The sequence below is a fragment of the Mustela nivalis genome (genome assembly GCF_964662115.1).
Source record: "Mustela nivalis genome assembly, chromosome: 13".
Lineage (NCBI taxonomy): Eukaryota > Metazoa > Chordata > Mammalia > Carnivora > Mustelidae > Mustela > Mustela nivalis.
The window spans coordinates 21,312,382-21,327,047 of record NC_139032.1 but is presented as its reverse complement, the minus strand read 5'-3'; the positions used below and the strand labels follow the sequence as shown (position 1 = coordinate 21,327,047).

The 14,666-nt window shown below is 43.7% G+C and overlaps 1 pseudogene across 1 annotated transcript; it reads right to left on the bottom strand.

Annotated features, from left to right (window-relative positions):
* Positions 1-4,372: 4,372 nt before the first annotated feature.
* On the bottom strand, positions 4,373-10,436 carry LOC309847188 (spermatogenesis-associated protein 31D1-like; annotated as a pseudogene). Its single transcript, XR_014316551.1, has 6 exons — positions 10,287-10,436; positions 9,660-9,719; positions 7,747-9,391; positions 6,440-7,472; positions 5,157-6,117; positions 4,373-4,486 (listed from the first exon to the last, which is right to left on the bottom strand). The product of XR_014316551.1 is annotated as a spermatogenesis-associated protein 31D1-like (transcript).
* Between the last annotated feature and the right edge of the window lie 4,230 nt (positions 10,437-14,666).

Below are 14,666 nucleotides of genomic sequence, written 5' to 3'. Positions count from 1 at the left end.
GATAACTGCTATCAGAGAATATTCTTTTTCATAAGAAATACACTATGAAATATTCAGGGAGAAAGTGTGTGATGCATGACATGTATTCTCAAATATTCAAGAATGTATGCATAATTTTCATATGCGTATATGTGTCTTCCTATATGTAGAGAAGGGGAAGGAGAAAAGGAGAGAGAGATTGTAAACAGGTCAAAGTCTTAATAGGTCAGTTTGGATAAAGGGTATATGGCTTTACCATCTATGGCTTTTCCATCTATGCAACTTTTCCACAACTTTATTTTCAAGTGCATTTTTAAAATGAATTTAACCCAACCTTTGAGATTTCTGGCTTTGATTCCAGAAGCTACTGCCTCCACCATACCCCAACCCCAGACGTGTGCAATGCCAACTTTAAAAGTTGTCTCAGGTTCTGTCCAATGCAAGAAATGTGGGATCATCTCTGCACATTTGAAACATGCTAATATTTCAACAAGGTTTTACAACATTGGCAAAGAGCACCCCACTCAAAAAAAAAAGATTTTAGAAATTATATGCAATATAAAATATTATATGCATTGGCAAAGAGCACCCCCACTCAAAAAAAAGATTTTAGAAATTATATGCAATATGAAATTATATGCAACTATAAACAAACAATAAAGAACAAAAGTTCAACATCAACATTGCTTACTAACATGGAACACCTAATTTCCTTTTTCTCTAGTGCCACCAGGTTGCTCCTCTCCTGGGTTTTGCAGTGTGAATTGATTTGCAAGTACTTTGTTTGCTCTGCTAGTCAGTTACCAGTCCTCCACCAGATTTCCATCTTCCAAAAATGTGTTGACCACCTTTGGCCTTTATGCTCCCCTTCTTGTCCTCTCTAAGCATTTATTTTTAAGTCCTTTGTTTTAACAGCTTTATTGAAGTACAGCTCACATACCATAAAATTCACTCATTTAACATGTATAATTCCTTGATTTTCAGTATATGCATCACCACAGTTAATTTTAAAACATTGTCATGACTTAAGAGAAACAAATCTGCAACCTTTTGCTATTATTCTCCTCTCCCCTCCTCCCTCCAGCTCTAAGATGTACTACTTTCTGCTTCTAGATTTTCCTATTCTGGACATTTCATTTGAATGAAGTCATTCGTATCCATTAGGGACTGGCTTCTTTCATTTAATGTGTTTTCAAGGTTCATCCCTGTTGTGGCATGGATTGGTCTTTTTTATTTGAAAAAACATTATATCATAGGGATATGTTATATTTTATTTGCCCACTTCTCAGTTGACAGATGTTTGAATTGTTTCCATCTTTTGACCTTTCAATAAGGTAGCTATGAACATTTGTTTACAAGCTTTTGTGTATATACTCATTCCTCATGAGTATATACCAAGAAGTAGAGCAGCTTGGTCCTGTGTTAACTTTATGTCTAACATTTTGAGTAACTGCCATACTGTTTTCTAGAATACCTGTACTATTTTTCATTCTCACCAACATTGTGTGGGGAATTCTAATTTCTCCACATTCCCACCAACATTTGTATTATTTTTATTTTAGCCATTCTTGTGGGTGTGAAATTTTGGCAAATAGTCATTTCGATTTGCATTTTTCTGATTGGTTAATGATATTGAGCAGTTTTCATCTGATCTTTTACTTTTAATGCCATTTAGGAGAGAGGAGAGTGTTTGATCTACTTCATTTAAGGTGAAACACAGTAGTTTATTTGAAATGTAACGGGACAAATTTTTCTTTAAATATTTGAAAACACATAGTGTCAAGTCTTTGACAACAAATACAATGTTCTTCTATACTACTTTTTGCATATTACAGTTACTGAGTGATTAAGGGACAGTGAAATTCAGCCCTGAATTTGCTCCGTAAGATTACTTCTTGTGTGGGGTTGAGGAATTCACTCAAATGGCTCCTCAGGGTTGAATATAAGGCAGAGCAGAACTGGTTGCCAAAGCCTCTAAAGCCCAGTGCCTTTTTGTCACCAATGCTATGTATACCTGTTGTGAATAAGTGTGTTCCACAGGTGATAAACATCAAAGAATTGTGAGAGCTCTGACGTGGACACATAGCATATGTCTCAGAGATGGATGGCAAGGTGTTTTAAAGGGGCTTTTGCATTTTAATCACAGTGTATCACACCTGCCCAATGATAGTAGTGCAAGTTGGGTGGTGGATATGTGGGAAGTTATATTGTCTGTGTGTCCTTGGACAAGGTTAAACATTTCTATAGTAAAAACCATTAAAAAAAAAGATGTTGGGTGCCTCATAAGGACAGGGAGGAGGGGTCAGAAGGAGACCTGGCAAGGGCAAATCAGTCCATCAAGACTAGAAGTTAGCTTTCTCTCAATAAAGACATTCAGAAAGTATATTTCCTTTAAGATTGGGAAGGAAACCTCTTTCCATATAATAGGAAGGAAGAGGAAAATGAAGAATGGGGAGATTTTTGGAGAAGGATTTTGTTTTGTTTTGTGAGAAGCTCTATCACTGCTTTCTTGTTCCTCTGTGAGCTGTGGTCCTAAGCGAAGATGGCCTAAGCTTGAGGAAAGTAAAGGAAATTTGAAATAGATCTGAGGGCTACACCTAGGTGTCTCAGTCAGTTAAGAATCTGCCTTCGGTTCAGGTGATGACCCTGGTGTCCTGGGATTGAATCCTAATCCTTGCTTGGCAGAAAGCCTGCTTCTCCCTCTACCTCTGCCAGTACCTGATTGTGCTCCTGCTCTTTCTCAAATGAAATTAAAAATAAAATAAAATAAAATATAGATCTGAGAACACTGAGGAGACAATGTACTAAGGAAACAGTGATCTAACTCTATTTATTTTGTTCAAGTTAGTAAGTCTTGGATAAGTATTTGTGGAGTTAATGATTTCCAGATAGTGCTGAAGCTGAATTTCATGTGGCATCAGTAGACTCAGTTGTGAGTAGACTCAGTTTTGACGTGGGAGATTTAATCCAACAATAATCAGTTACATACAGAAAAGCATTTCTAAAAAAGGCAGAGAGACACGATTTTGCCAGACAGGAAGGACTGAAGGGGATTAGATAATGTTGTCCACTTGTACTGGAGCCTGTTTTTTTTTTTTTTTTTTTTTTTTAACTGAAGAATGGCTGATGCAATATCACATTAGTGTCAGGTATGCAACTCTATGCTGTGCTGTGCTCACCACAATTGCAGCTACCACATGTCACCAGATAACGCTGTTACAGTACCATGGACTCTGTATCCTATGCTGGACTGGTGCGTTTTAAATGTTGGTTACCCGGCAAGCTATCAGTTCTACCTTGGAGAGCGAGGAAAGGAAGAACAAGGCCTTGTTGGATAGGCAAGAAGTGGAAAGTGGATGATGTGGAGTAGAAAATCTAACAGGGACATATAAGCTGGAAGGACAGGGGCATGAGGCAGAAGGACAGAATGTCAGACTATAGGATTCTGATGCCAGAAGTATTCCTGGTAATAAGCTCTACAGGGTGGCACTGGATTGGCCATAATGGACTCTAAATTGAGATTATGTAGGAACCGGCAGGCTGGGTTACTGGCTGGTCTGTCCACATAGATGTTAGAGCCTCCTGTACCCCCTCCTCACCTCTTCAGGTTCCCTGCCCAGGGCCCCATCCCACCTATTGTCCCCCTCAGGGCCTCCACAGTGTCAAATCTGCATTCTTTCTGTGACCCCAACATTCAAATAGTGTAGGGTCAATGGTAACCTGGACAAGAAGCTACAAGTATGGTAGTGAGAGAGGTCATGGACATCTGGTTTTGTGTTTTGGCCCGGAGACTGTCCAGAAGACTACCTCAGGTGTTCTCTAGCACACTCACCCCAGTCTGAGGTGGAGTTGCCTTCCCTCCAGAGCCCTGTTGGAAGTGTGGGGATGTGTGCTGTCTTGGCTTTCCTGCCTCAAAAAAAAAAAAAAAAAGAAAAGAAAAAAGCATTCCATGGAGTTCCATGATAAGCCCCCAAACATCTGTATCCTGGTACAGTCTAGAACTCACCTCTGGTTCATAAGTTGCACGTCTTCTGGGGAATAGCTACCATGGCTCCACTAAGGCCGTGAATATTGAAGGTGGCAAACCGCCATCCTAGCCATAGTAAAGGCCGTATCTTATATATTGTCATTGAGTGTGGATGGAAGGCAGGCACCAAGATCACCTTCCCCCAAAGGGGATGCCATGCCTGACAGCCTGCAGGTATTGCTTGCATACTCAAGGAACAGAGCCATGCCTTTTTGGTATAAGGCATCGGTAGGCTGTGCCAGATTCCAGTCTGCCTCAAAGTGTTGGTGCCTGGACTGAGGAAGGAGGAGAGAGGGACAGGGTCCTGAGAAGGGGATGATTAGACATAAACTTTGGTTCTACCAGCAAGGTTCCTCTTTCATCTTTTCATTTCTTCAAAGGTGTCTTATCCTGGAAGGTGGTAGCTGCCTTGTCAACATTCCTACCACTAACAGCTAAGTGATGCTTTTGTTCTGCAAAAAACATCCTCAGTCCAGCAGCCTGAAGAAACACCCAGGGAGGGGAAGCACTTCCAGTGGAAACCTCAGTGTCAAGTTTAATGTGACTCACAGGACAGATTCTTCAGCATCTTCTAGGGCATTCTTTGACGCTACCCCAACCAACACAAGATCAACCCAAATAATACCCCGCTCCCTGAAAAACACTCCCATTCAGAGTTCTTCCACCTGTGGGATCCTCTGATCACTGACTTCTAATTAATGATTAAGCTACTGTAATACAATAACAGTGAAGAAACAACAGTGGCTTAATCTTTATTTTCTGAAAACTATACCTGTCTTTGATCCTCCTCAGATATAGAAGACTTGCTGTAAAGGGTGTAAAACATTCAGTGAGGGGAGAGGTGTGAGCAACTATACATTTTCAGTAAGTCTAAGCCATGGGACAGGAGAGCCCATCTCCTCAAACTTTATCAGAGAGGGAATGGGCTTTTGGGGGCTTTCGGGGGCACATGATACATATTTCCCAAGAGGTCCAGGAGATTGGTCACCTTTTAGAAGCAGAAGGAAGCAATCAGTAACAGCTGAATTGAGTTCCCCAAAACCCATGCTCCCAAGACAGTACACAGAACAGACATCACTTTATTAGAGAAATATTTATTTTTCACAAGGGATTGTTTTGGTGTAGGAAATGCACCCCAAAACCCTCTCACTGGAAATTCTGAAGAGGTTTTTTGTCTAAATAGTAGACACACATCTCTGCACACAGTGCCTTTAGGAGTGGTGAGAGTGCCTGGAGGCCACTGGGCAGCTTGATGCCCCCAGGTGGCCTTTGGGTGGGGCGCAGGCTCCCTGAGGGCATGGAGAGGCGATACTTCTGATTCGGTATCTGGTCCTGAAATGCCACAACTTTCTGGGGCTGTCTGCTCTTGTTTCTGAGCTGTCTGTTACTTCCAGGAAGGCGTTGGCCAGGAAAAACAGCTTCTTGTTGGCAGGACCTGGTATTTGTCTCCTTACAGGTGGGAAAGGAAACCCTGGGACAGGCTGTGCCTGGGCCTGCACTTGTGCTTTCTGCTGAGTTTTCCCAAACTTGGTTGGGGAGGGAATGGGCTGCTGAGGGCAGGCGCTACCTATTGCATGCCAACGCCCCATTCTCTCCTCTTGGAACTTCCCAACAGCTGTCATGATTTTCTGAGCTTTGGGCATCCCAATAAAGGCAACTCTACCTTTAAGCAGGCCTCTGCTTTCCACAGATGATAGGGGACTGGGCTTCTCCTTGGAGTTTTCCTGCCTTATGCATTTTATCCCAGGAGTAAGCCATTGCAAAAAATACTTCATTTTTTTACTGAAAAGGCTTTCAGAAGGAGGCTGACCCTTCCATGAAAGGCTTTCAGGAAGCAGCTGGGCTTCCTGCTGTGATAGGGTCTGGGAAGGCTCTCTTCCCAGGTTTACCCTCAATACCGCACCCTGAGTAGGGAACCTTTTCTTCAATACCACATCTTCAGTAGGGAAACTGTCTGTTCTCGGTTGGCATGTTCCCAGTCCTGCATCCCCTCCACCACGCTCTTGTGCCTTGGAACCCGGAGGCCTCATGGTCATGGCAGCCGGTGGGGGATTCTTATTCTGGCACTTCCTTAAGACATGCTTAGGGACCCAGGGCTCCTGCTGTTGTTCCTTAAGACATTCTTAGGGACCCAGGGCTCCTGCTGTTCTACATAGTAATTCCTATGTCCTCTGGATGGACACACAGCACCTGGGAAGCTCTCGTGTCCCCGCATGAGACACCGTGGGCATGAGTCATTGAAGCTTTTAAGTCAAATGATCTGAGGCAGAGGCCAGGCCGGTGTATTGGGCTTGTGCCTGGTCATGCTCCCTGCCCTCCAGCGTAAGCCTTAACTCATACAAGACTTGTTTTTTGAGAATCAATGATTTAGGATCTTGCGGAATTGGTATGTTTGGTGGGATGGTGATTTTGACTTGATGCTCATTTCCCTGTATAATTTGGTGACTGTGAAGATGCTTGGTTGTGATGTGTATGAAATTCCTTCGTCCTGAATATCTCCCTGGACTCTGTGAGCACAACAGTAGGTTCTGGATTCTTCATCTCTATGCTTTGTTGCTCTCCTCTTCTACCACCAGAATTTGAACTCCTATCCTTTGGCTCACATCTGAATGCACCTTGCCTTGAAGGCAGCCTTGGGGGCTGTCTGTTGCCTATGGTGTCATGTGTGACAGATTTAAGAGTCTGGCAGCCATTCTTAGTTTTTGGAGCATCCTCTGTAAACTGATGGTTCGTATTAGAGGGTGATTTCCTCAGAATTCTCTGTTCTTCCTTGCCCAGAGTTAAGGTGGCAGGGAGAGGACAATCCGGAATGGGGGCTGAATTTCCTGTTCCTGCTTTGTCTCCATAGAGAGATTTCAAGCTTCCATCAAGGGAGTTGAAGCTCCCAGGTTTACAGTTTGCCGCAGAAATCACATTGGTTGAGGAGGAAAAGCTAGAATGGGATGTGGACTCTCAATTTAAAGAGATAATGGATTCAAGGACCCTAGGGGGAAGGCCCCAAGTCACCCTCTTATGAAATCTTTTAATATAGGTTTTAGCTTCTGTTCTGCACTAGGGTCAACAAAGAGAAACTCTTAGAAGGTATTCAGGGAGTAGTCCTCAACCTCTGATGGTGGCAAACTCTTTTTTATTTCAGTCTGGGATTTCTCAGAAAGAAGTGATGTCTGCTTCATAGTATGCCATGAATTATGCACAGTCCCAGGCAACTGACCCTCATTGATTTCCTTAGACTTTCTGCGTAAATGTATCTTCGGGGCATTTTCAGTTGTCTCTGACCCATAGTCTCCACAGACACCATGGAGTTGTTCACTGATGGGCCCCTAAGTTCTTTCTCAGAATCCAACCCTGTTTCATTATCTGAAGAGCTAACTGGGTCACTCAATAGATAATCTTTTGGGCCAATCTCCGGGTTGTATCCATGATCCTTCTTCAGGTCATCATTTTCCTTCTTCAGATTTTTGTCTTTCTATAAATCATTTTTATCCTTCTCCAGGTCATCTTTGCACTTTGCCAGGTCACTGTACTCTAGCTGAAGCATTTCTGGGTCCTCCATGTACACACTTTTAGTGATAATCAATTTGATCTCACTCTTATTAGAGTTCCCTGCACGTCCACGACACTGCTGAGACTTAGGTAGCTGTGGAAGAGTACTTGGACCGCTCATCAGTGCGAGAGACTTATAGATCCTGAAGGGCAGGCCCCACCGGTATTGGATGAGCCTCTATTGAAGATGACTCTCATTTGTTCTGAATCTCGTCACTGAGAGGAAACTGTGCATGCGGGATAAAGATAGCAGCATGGGCCTGGGAGACCCAGGGTTTGGGAGAATGATTAGGAGCTGAAGGACAATAATACTCTTGGGATCTTTGGACAATAGTGGGTAAACCCCACACACGTTCCTGCACCTTGTGCAACACGTTCCATTCCAGATGTTGCATTTCAGTTGACATGAAACTCTCAGATTCATTCTGAGGTCTGTGAAAATATACTCCAGAGATCTTGATGTCGGGTAGAGGACCAGATGGCAGGATGAGGAGTAGGGATTGAAGGTGGGCTTGGGGCTGGGCATACGGGATGGGTAGGGGCTGGGTTTGAGGCAGGAGTTGAGGTGGGTTCTCAGGCAAGGATGGAAGAAGTGGATGGGGAACTACTGGGCATTCCTGCTCTGGGGAGGCATTCGAGATGTTATCTGAGGCATCAGCAGCAGGGAAAAAGGACTCACTATGTGGAGTGTGGACACCCCAGAAGAACTGGATGGGGGTTTGCTGTAAATGGCCCTCCTCCAAGGTTGTCGGATATGGGTGCTGCTGATGCATATGTAGCTCCTTTGATTGGTCCTTGCTGCTCCAGAAAGGAAGGGAGGATGCCAAATCATGCTTATCAGCACTTGTTTGCTTTGGAAAGGAACCCTTTGTTTCCTTCCACCTGAGGAAGTCACACCTCTTTTGGACTTGTTTCTCTCCAAGTGCCAGGGCATCAGGGCTGAGAAGTGAGAAGTTACCAGGCTCTACAAGGTTGGCTGCAGGGTCTCCTCTGGAAGAAGCCTCTGAAGAATGGAGGGCCAGAAACTCTTGATGGAAATCACATGGAGCCAGGGTTGAAGGGAAGAAGTCTTTGGCATGAGTTTGTCACCAAGGGAGGTCTAAAATTGACAAGCTGGAGGGGTCCATGCCTGTGATTGTTGGGACATAAGTAGACAACCCACCAGAGCTCTGTGGGGGTGAGCTCTCTGGAACAGGCTTCCTTGAGATGGAAATCGGTTTAGATGGAGTCACAGTTAAATTGCAGTCTGGTGGTGGTGAAGCAGACCGTGTTGGTCATTAGTGATGACGAGCAAAGGTCTCAGTGGGATTCACTCTTTGGGACAACTCCGGTAAGGGACTGACGTCTTGGGAAAGGGTAGGGTCCAGAGAGAAGATGGTATTTAGAGACACTGTCTCTGTTTGGACACTAAGGTCCACTGAATGGGCATGATGTGGTGGGACAGGAGGTGAAAAGGCAGGGGGTTGGGCTGGGAAATGGTCCATTGGCAATTTGGAATCCAAGGGAGGAAAGGGATCTGGTGGCAAAGGATCACCCAGTGGTGAGGGTGGAAAAAAATCAGCCATGGGGATCACTGGGTTAGGTGAGAAGATGGGAGGCTGGTGGTGAGGAAGGGTCAGGCAGCAAAGCTGGTTTTAGCTCTCCTGTAGGGACTGCTGAGAAGTCAGAAGAGAGTGAATAATGAAGCAGAGGAGCTGTGGAAGCCAAGGGAGTAGAATCTTCCAGGTCTATAGGAACAGCAGTTGATTGATCTCCGCAGTTGTGCTTTTACATACCTCACAGAAGGGGTCTGGACATAACAGTTGATGAAACTGGATGGTATCATGATGCCGGCCGAAGGGGCTGCAGGAGACAGGAGGTACAAAACTGCAGTCAGGACCAGAACAAGGGGAGGAGGCCATGTAGGCCTGACAAGGGAGTGGCTACCTGAAGCCTGATGCCCCTTCACAATGCCCCACCTTTATGACTTGACAGTGTACTCAGCAGCCTTCACCCCAATATCTGTTCCTAAGGCAACCCCCTCCCATGGCTATGACAGACTGCAGTGAATCCTGCAATTGCATAACATGTGCTCTAAGAGGCAACAGGATAGAGGGGAAAGACTGGTCACCTTTTTAAATAGAGATCAGCTTCCGGGTCTCCTCCACTTCCCATTGGTACCATCTGTCATCTGGGGAAACAGGAGAATGAGTTATATAGTGAAAGTAGAAACATAGGTATAGATACAGGAGTCCCCTTATGGGACAGCCTTGGGATGTTGGACTCTGAAATCCCCAATAATCAATAGATGAGGGCAAATGGCTAATGATGTGAAGCTGGTTAGTAATCTTGCTTCATGTATATGGTACTTTTATGTAAATTATCCATGTGATGATCAGACCACTCTGTGAAGCAGAGAGGTCAGGGAAGACTCCTGAGTATCCATGATGTCACAGAGTTTTCACAAAGTCAGGAGACAGAAGTTCTGACTCTCAACATCTCACATGGCCACCTTTTGGGCAGCACTCGTTGTCCAGATCCATCACTGCTTCATGCTCAGTACTGGTCAGAGCGGGGAATCTGAGAAGGGTTTTGCACTCTGGCTGCATTTCCATGAGCCTCTCCTCTGAGGCCTCTGTTTTCTGAGAGGGAGTTTATCTAGTGGCTTGCATCCTTAGAGATTTTGGACTGGCCCCTTATTGGAGAGGAGAGCAAGGATCAGCCTTGGAGAGCTCAGGTGGAATAGGCAGAACCTTACCTTCCAGAGTCCCACCTTTCCTCCTCCTCTTGGCTCTGCCTTGACGCTAGAAGAAAAATGAAAAGAATGAGGGGGGTTGGGTCCCTTACTCTTCTCTCAGAAATGGAAGCATTCTTTATCCAAGAATTCTAGAACTTTAATAGAACTTTGTGTTCCTTGCTTTTTTCAGTTTTTAAGGTGATAAAATGTTGTCAATACTTACTTCTTTGAAAAACTCAGGCGACGACTTTTTCTGGGAGGTTCCCACTTGGTATTCCCAGTCAGAAGTCCTTTGTTCAATGAGGACATCAAAAATGAAGCCCAACAGTCACATCTGTGCTGCCTCTGGTAGGACCCTGTATCCTAGTTCATAGCTCAGACCCCACTGTCTTCTCAGAGGCTGAGCAGTGTTCTCCTGATCTGCCCAGCATGAAAGAAGGCTTGATCGAGTGATGGTGGACATGGGAATGTGACTCGATATGATCAAGTGCTGGGAAGCTTTGTTCTCTTACACAAACCTCATCCTCTCAAAATCATCCAATCCAGGACTACAGATTCCCTGTGTTTGGGATTTTATCCAAGAACCACCACCATATCCATACAGACTGTAGTTTCAAGTAGAAACCTTAGTCCTTTCTTAACCCTTACCCCTGCCAGGCCTCTTTTCCTAGAGTAGTGAATGTCTCTTAAAACTTCCTGTTAGGTGTTTCTCCCACTCTACCAAATTCCTTTTAAAACCTGGGATTAGAGTTCCTGGATGGCTCATTTGGTTAATTGTCTACCTTGGGCTCAGGTCAGGATTCCAGGATCTTGGGATCTAGCCCCACATTGCACTACCTGCTTAGCTCTCCCTCTGCCCCTCTACTCCACTTGTGCTCTCTTAGTTTCTCTTAAATAAAATCTCTTAAAAGAATAAAATTTGGTATTAGAAATTGAAACTCTAACATTTGTGTTGAGCGCTCCCTCTGGGATTCCTTACCTTTTTGGTGGGTTTGGTTTTCCAAGTTGGATATGGAATCCCTACCAGGTAGCACAGGAACAGAAGGAGCAATCCCAACCCACATAGGAAGGTGAAGTTGGGATCAGTCTCCAAAGCTCAGACATGGTTTGGTATTGCTATTCAGTAATGAAAGAACATTCCAGTCTTCAAACTCCATAGTCTGAATCACAAGACAGCCTATACTGTGCACACGCTGAATATATATTCTCCCCAGGCTTACATCACAGAGCATTGTCACAAAGAGTTTCTGAGGGTGGGGGAGGTGACAGTTGACAAAACAAGGTGTGTCCACAGCCCCTCCCCCACCCCCTAGCTCAGAAGACCCCTCCACCCCTCCTAGGTCCTTCAAGTCTGCCATCCTACTTTACTACTCCTTTTCATCATTTATGAAACTTATGAAATTTTCTGTTTGTTCCATGTATAATTCACGTATTACTTGTGTCCCCCTTTACTGTTTGAGACATTGACTTGGGTCTTACCAGGTCTGTGCCTTGAAAGTCTGTAAGACTACCTGGAATTTTTGCTTGTACCGTGACATTTACATTCAGGGTCACATATGTCCTCAGATCCATCTTTCATATAGAATGTGTTTGCCTGGGGGGTGCCTGGGTGACTCAGTGGGTTAAAGCCTGTGCCTTCAGCTCTGGTCACGATCTTAGGGTCCTGGGATGGAGCCCCATGTCAGGCTCTCTGCTTGGCAGGGAGCCTGCTTCCTCATCTGTCTCTCTCTGCCTGCCTCTCTTGCCTACTTGTGATCTGTCTGTCAAATAAATATATAAAATCTTTAAAAAAAAAATAATGTGTTTGCCTGGGACACCCGAGTGACTCAGTCAGTTAAGTAACTGCCCTCAGCTCAGGTCATGATCCCAGGGTCCTGGGATCAAGCTCCACATCAGGCTTCTTCCTCCACAGGGAGCCTGCTTCCCCTATTCCCTCTGCCTGCAGCTCCCCGGCTTGTGTGCTTTCTGTCAAATAAAACCTTTAAAAGAAAATATTTGCCTTACATGAATCCAGATAGAGACCTTAAAGTTCTTTCACACTTCCTTAGTTTTGTACATGTTGCACAGCACATTTCAGTTTTTGTTTTATTCAGCCTTTAGTATCTTTAGTTAGAGAGGCTGGCTCAATTAAAATCAATAATGCATTATTCAATAATCCCGAAACTAAAATCAATATAAAATAAATGTAAATAATTAAACCTTCAAATGGGAGAGAGGGGGAAGCAGGCTCCCTGCTAAGCAGAGAGCCCTGATGCCGGGCTTGATCCCAGGACCCTGGGAGCATGACCTGAGCCAAAGGCAGAGGCTTTAGCCCACTGAGCCACTCAGGTGCCTCACATCATTACTTTTTGTTGTAGAGTTCCAGTATTCATTGTTTACATATAACACCCAGTGCTCCATGTAATACGTGCTCTTCTTAATACCTACCACCAGGCTCACCCAGCCCCCACCCCTCTAAAATCCTCAATTTGTTTCTTGGAGTCCACAGTCTCTCATGGTTCATCTCCCCCTCTGATTTCCCCCACTTCACTTTTCCTTTCCTTCTCCTAATGTCCTCCATGTTACGCTTTATGTTCCACAAGTAAGTGAAACCATATGATAATTGTCTTTCTTTGCTTGATTTATTTCACTTCGCATAATCCCCTCCAGTCCCATCCATGTTGATGCAAAAGTTGGGTATTCATCCTTGCTGATGGCTGAGTAATATTCCATGATATATATGGACCACATCTTCCATTCATCTGTTGAAGATCATCTCAGCTCCTTCCATAGTTTGGGTGTTATGGACATTGCTGCTATGAATTGGGGTACAGATGGCCCTTCTTTTCACTACATCTGTATCTTTGGGGTAAATACCCAGTAGTACAATTTCAGGATCATAGGGAAGTTCTATTTTTAATTTTTTTGTGGAATCTCCACACTGTTTTCCAAAGTGGCTGCACCAACTTGCATTCCTACCAACGGTATAAGAGGGTTTCCTTTTCTCTATGTCTTCTCCAACATTTGTTGTTTCCTGCCTTGTTAACTTTTGCCATTCTAACTGGTGTAAGGTGATACCTCAGTGTGGTTTTGATTTGGATTTCCTGATGGCTGATGATGATGAACATTTTTTCATGTGTCTGTTAGCCATTTATATGTCATCATTGGACAGGTGTCTGTTCATGTCTTCTGCCCATTTTTTGACTTGATTTTCTGTTTTTTGAGGGTTGACTTTGAGAAGTTCTTTATAGATTGTAGATATCAGCCCTTTGTCTGTAGTGTCATTTGTGAATATCTTCTCCCTTTCCATGGTTGTTTTATATTAACTATTTAAAAATGTACCCAGGATTTGTTTTAATCAGGTATGGTAAGACATACAGACGTGGACATGATTGTGAAGGAGAACATTTTTGTACTCACAGGTCCCTGGAAACAGAAGGCATGACATGCTACACAGGGCAACAAGAAGTAGCATCAGGATTGGTTAGAAAGTAGAGGAAGTGAGGGGGAAATGTGCGCAAGAACTTTCATGGTGGTTTCCATAGGTAAGATAAGACAAGACCAAGAAAGCAGGTTTAGTATTAGCAAGTTTGAATAATTTCAGAGACCTTGGGATGTAGTGGCTCCTACTTGTCTGGTACTTGGCACTGGGTTTATTAGGGAAAGTGAATAGTAGCTTGGCATGTGTGAGCCTTGTGAAATCCCAGTAAAGGTTAGGAGCTCTGATTGTTTTGGTTTTGAAGAGCATGCTGTTGGGTATGTGCTTACAGTCTCTGGGAACTAGCTAACCCCAGGACGAATAGTCCCTTCCAGTATCACTAAGGCCTCAGGATGTCAAAGCAAACAAAAAATAAAAAACATGATTAATGCACAATTGAGAAGATCAATATATAGCCAAAGAATTAGGTAGTCCTATGGATAGAATGAACCATAGAGCAGGTTTAATTAGCAGTAATGCTTTTGGAAGGATTAAAAGATATATTTTTATAAATTAGGGTTCTGAAACATTCCTGTGCATGCAGATCACCAGAAGTCTTCTTAAAATACAGATTCAGTAGGTCTGGGGTAGAACCTGAGAGTCTGGGTGTCTCACAAGCTATAGTGCTGCTGGTATAACCTTTTATAGGTGTAATAGGTGTAACCTATTATATAGCAAAGTTGTAAGTGGTTATGGATCCAGGTTAAAATTTTGGTTCTACTACTTGTTAGTTGGATGACTCTGATAAGTTATTTAACATATAGAAGCCATATATTCCTTATACATATAGTGGAAGTAATAATAATCTGCCAGAGAAAAATGTTGTGATGGTTAAATGATATATTACTTAATGGTGGTTAATGAAAGGCAGTCAAAAATAAGATGTGGGGGGTTGCAGAGCAGGTGGGATTGCTAAGGAAATTTAGGGTTTCCTAAATTAGAAG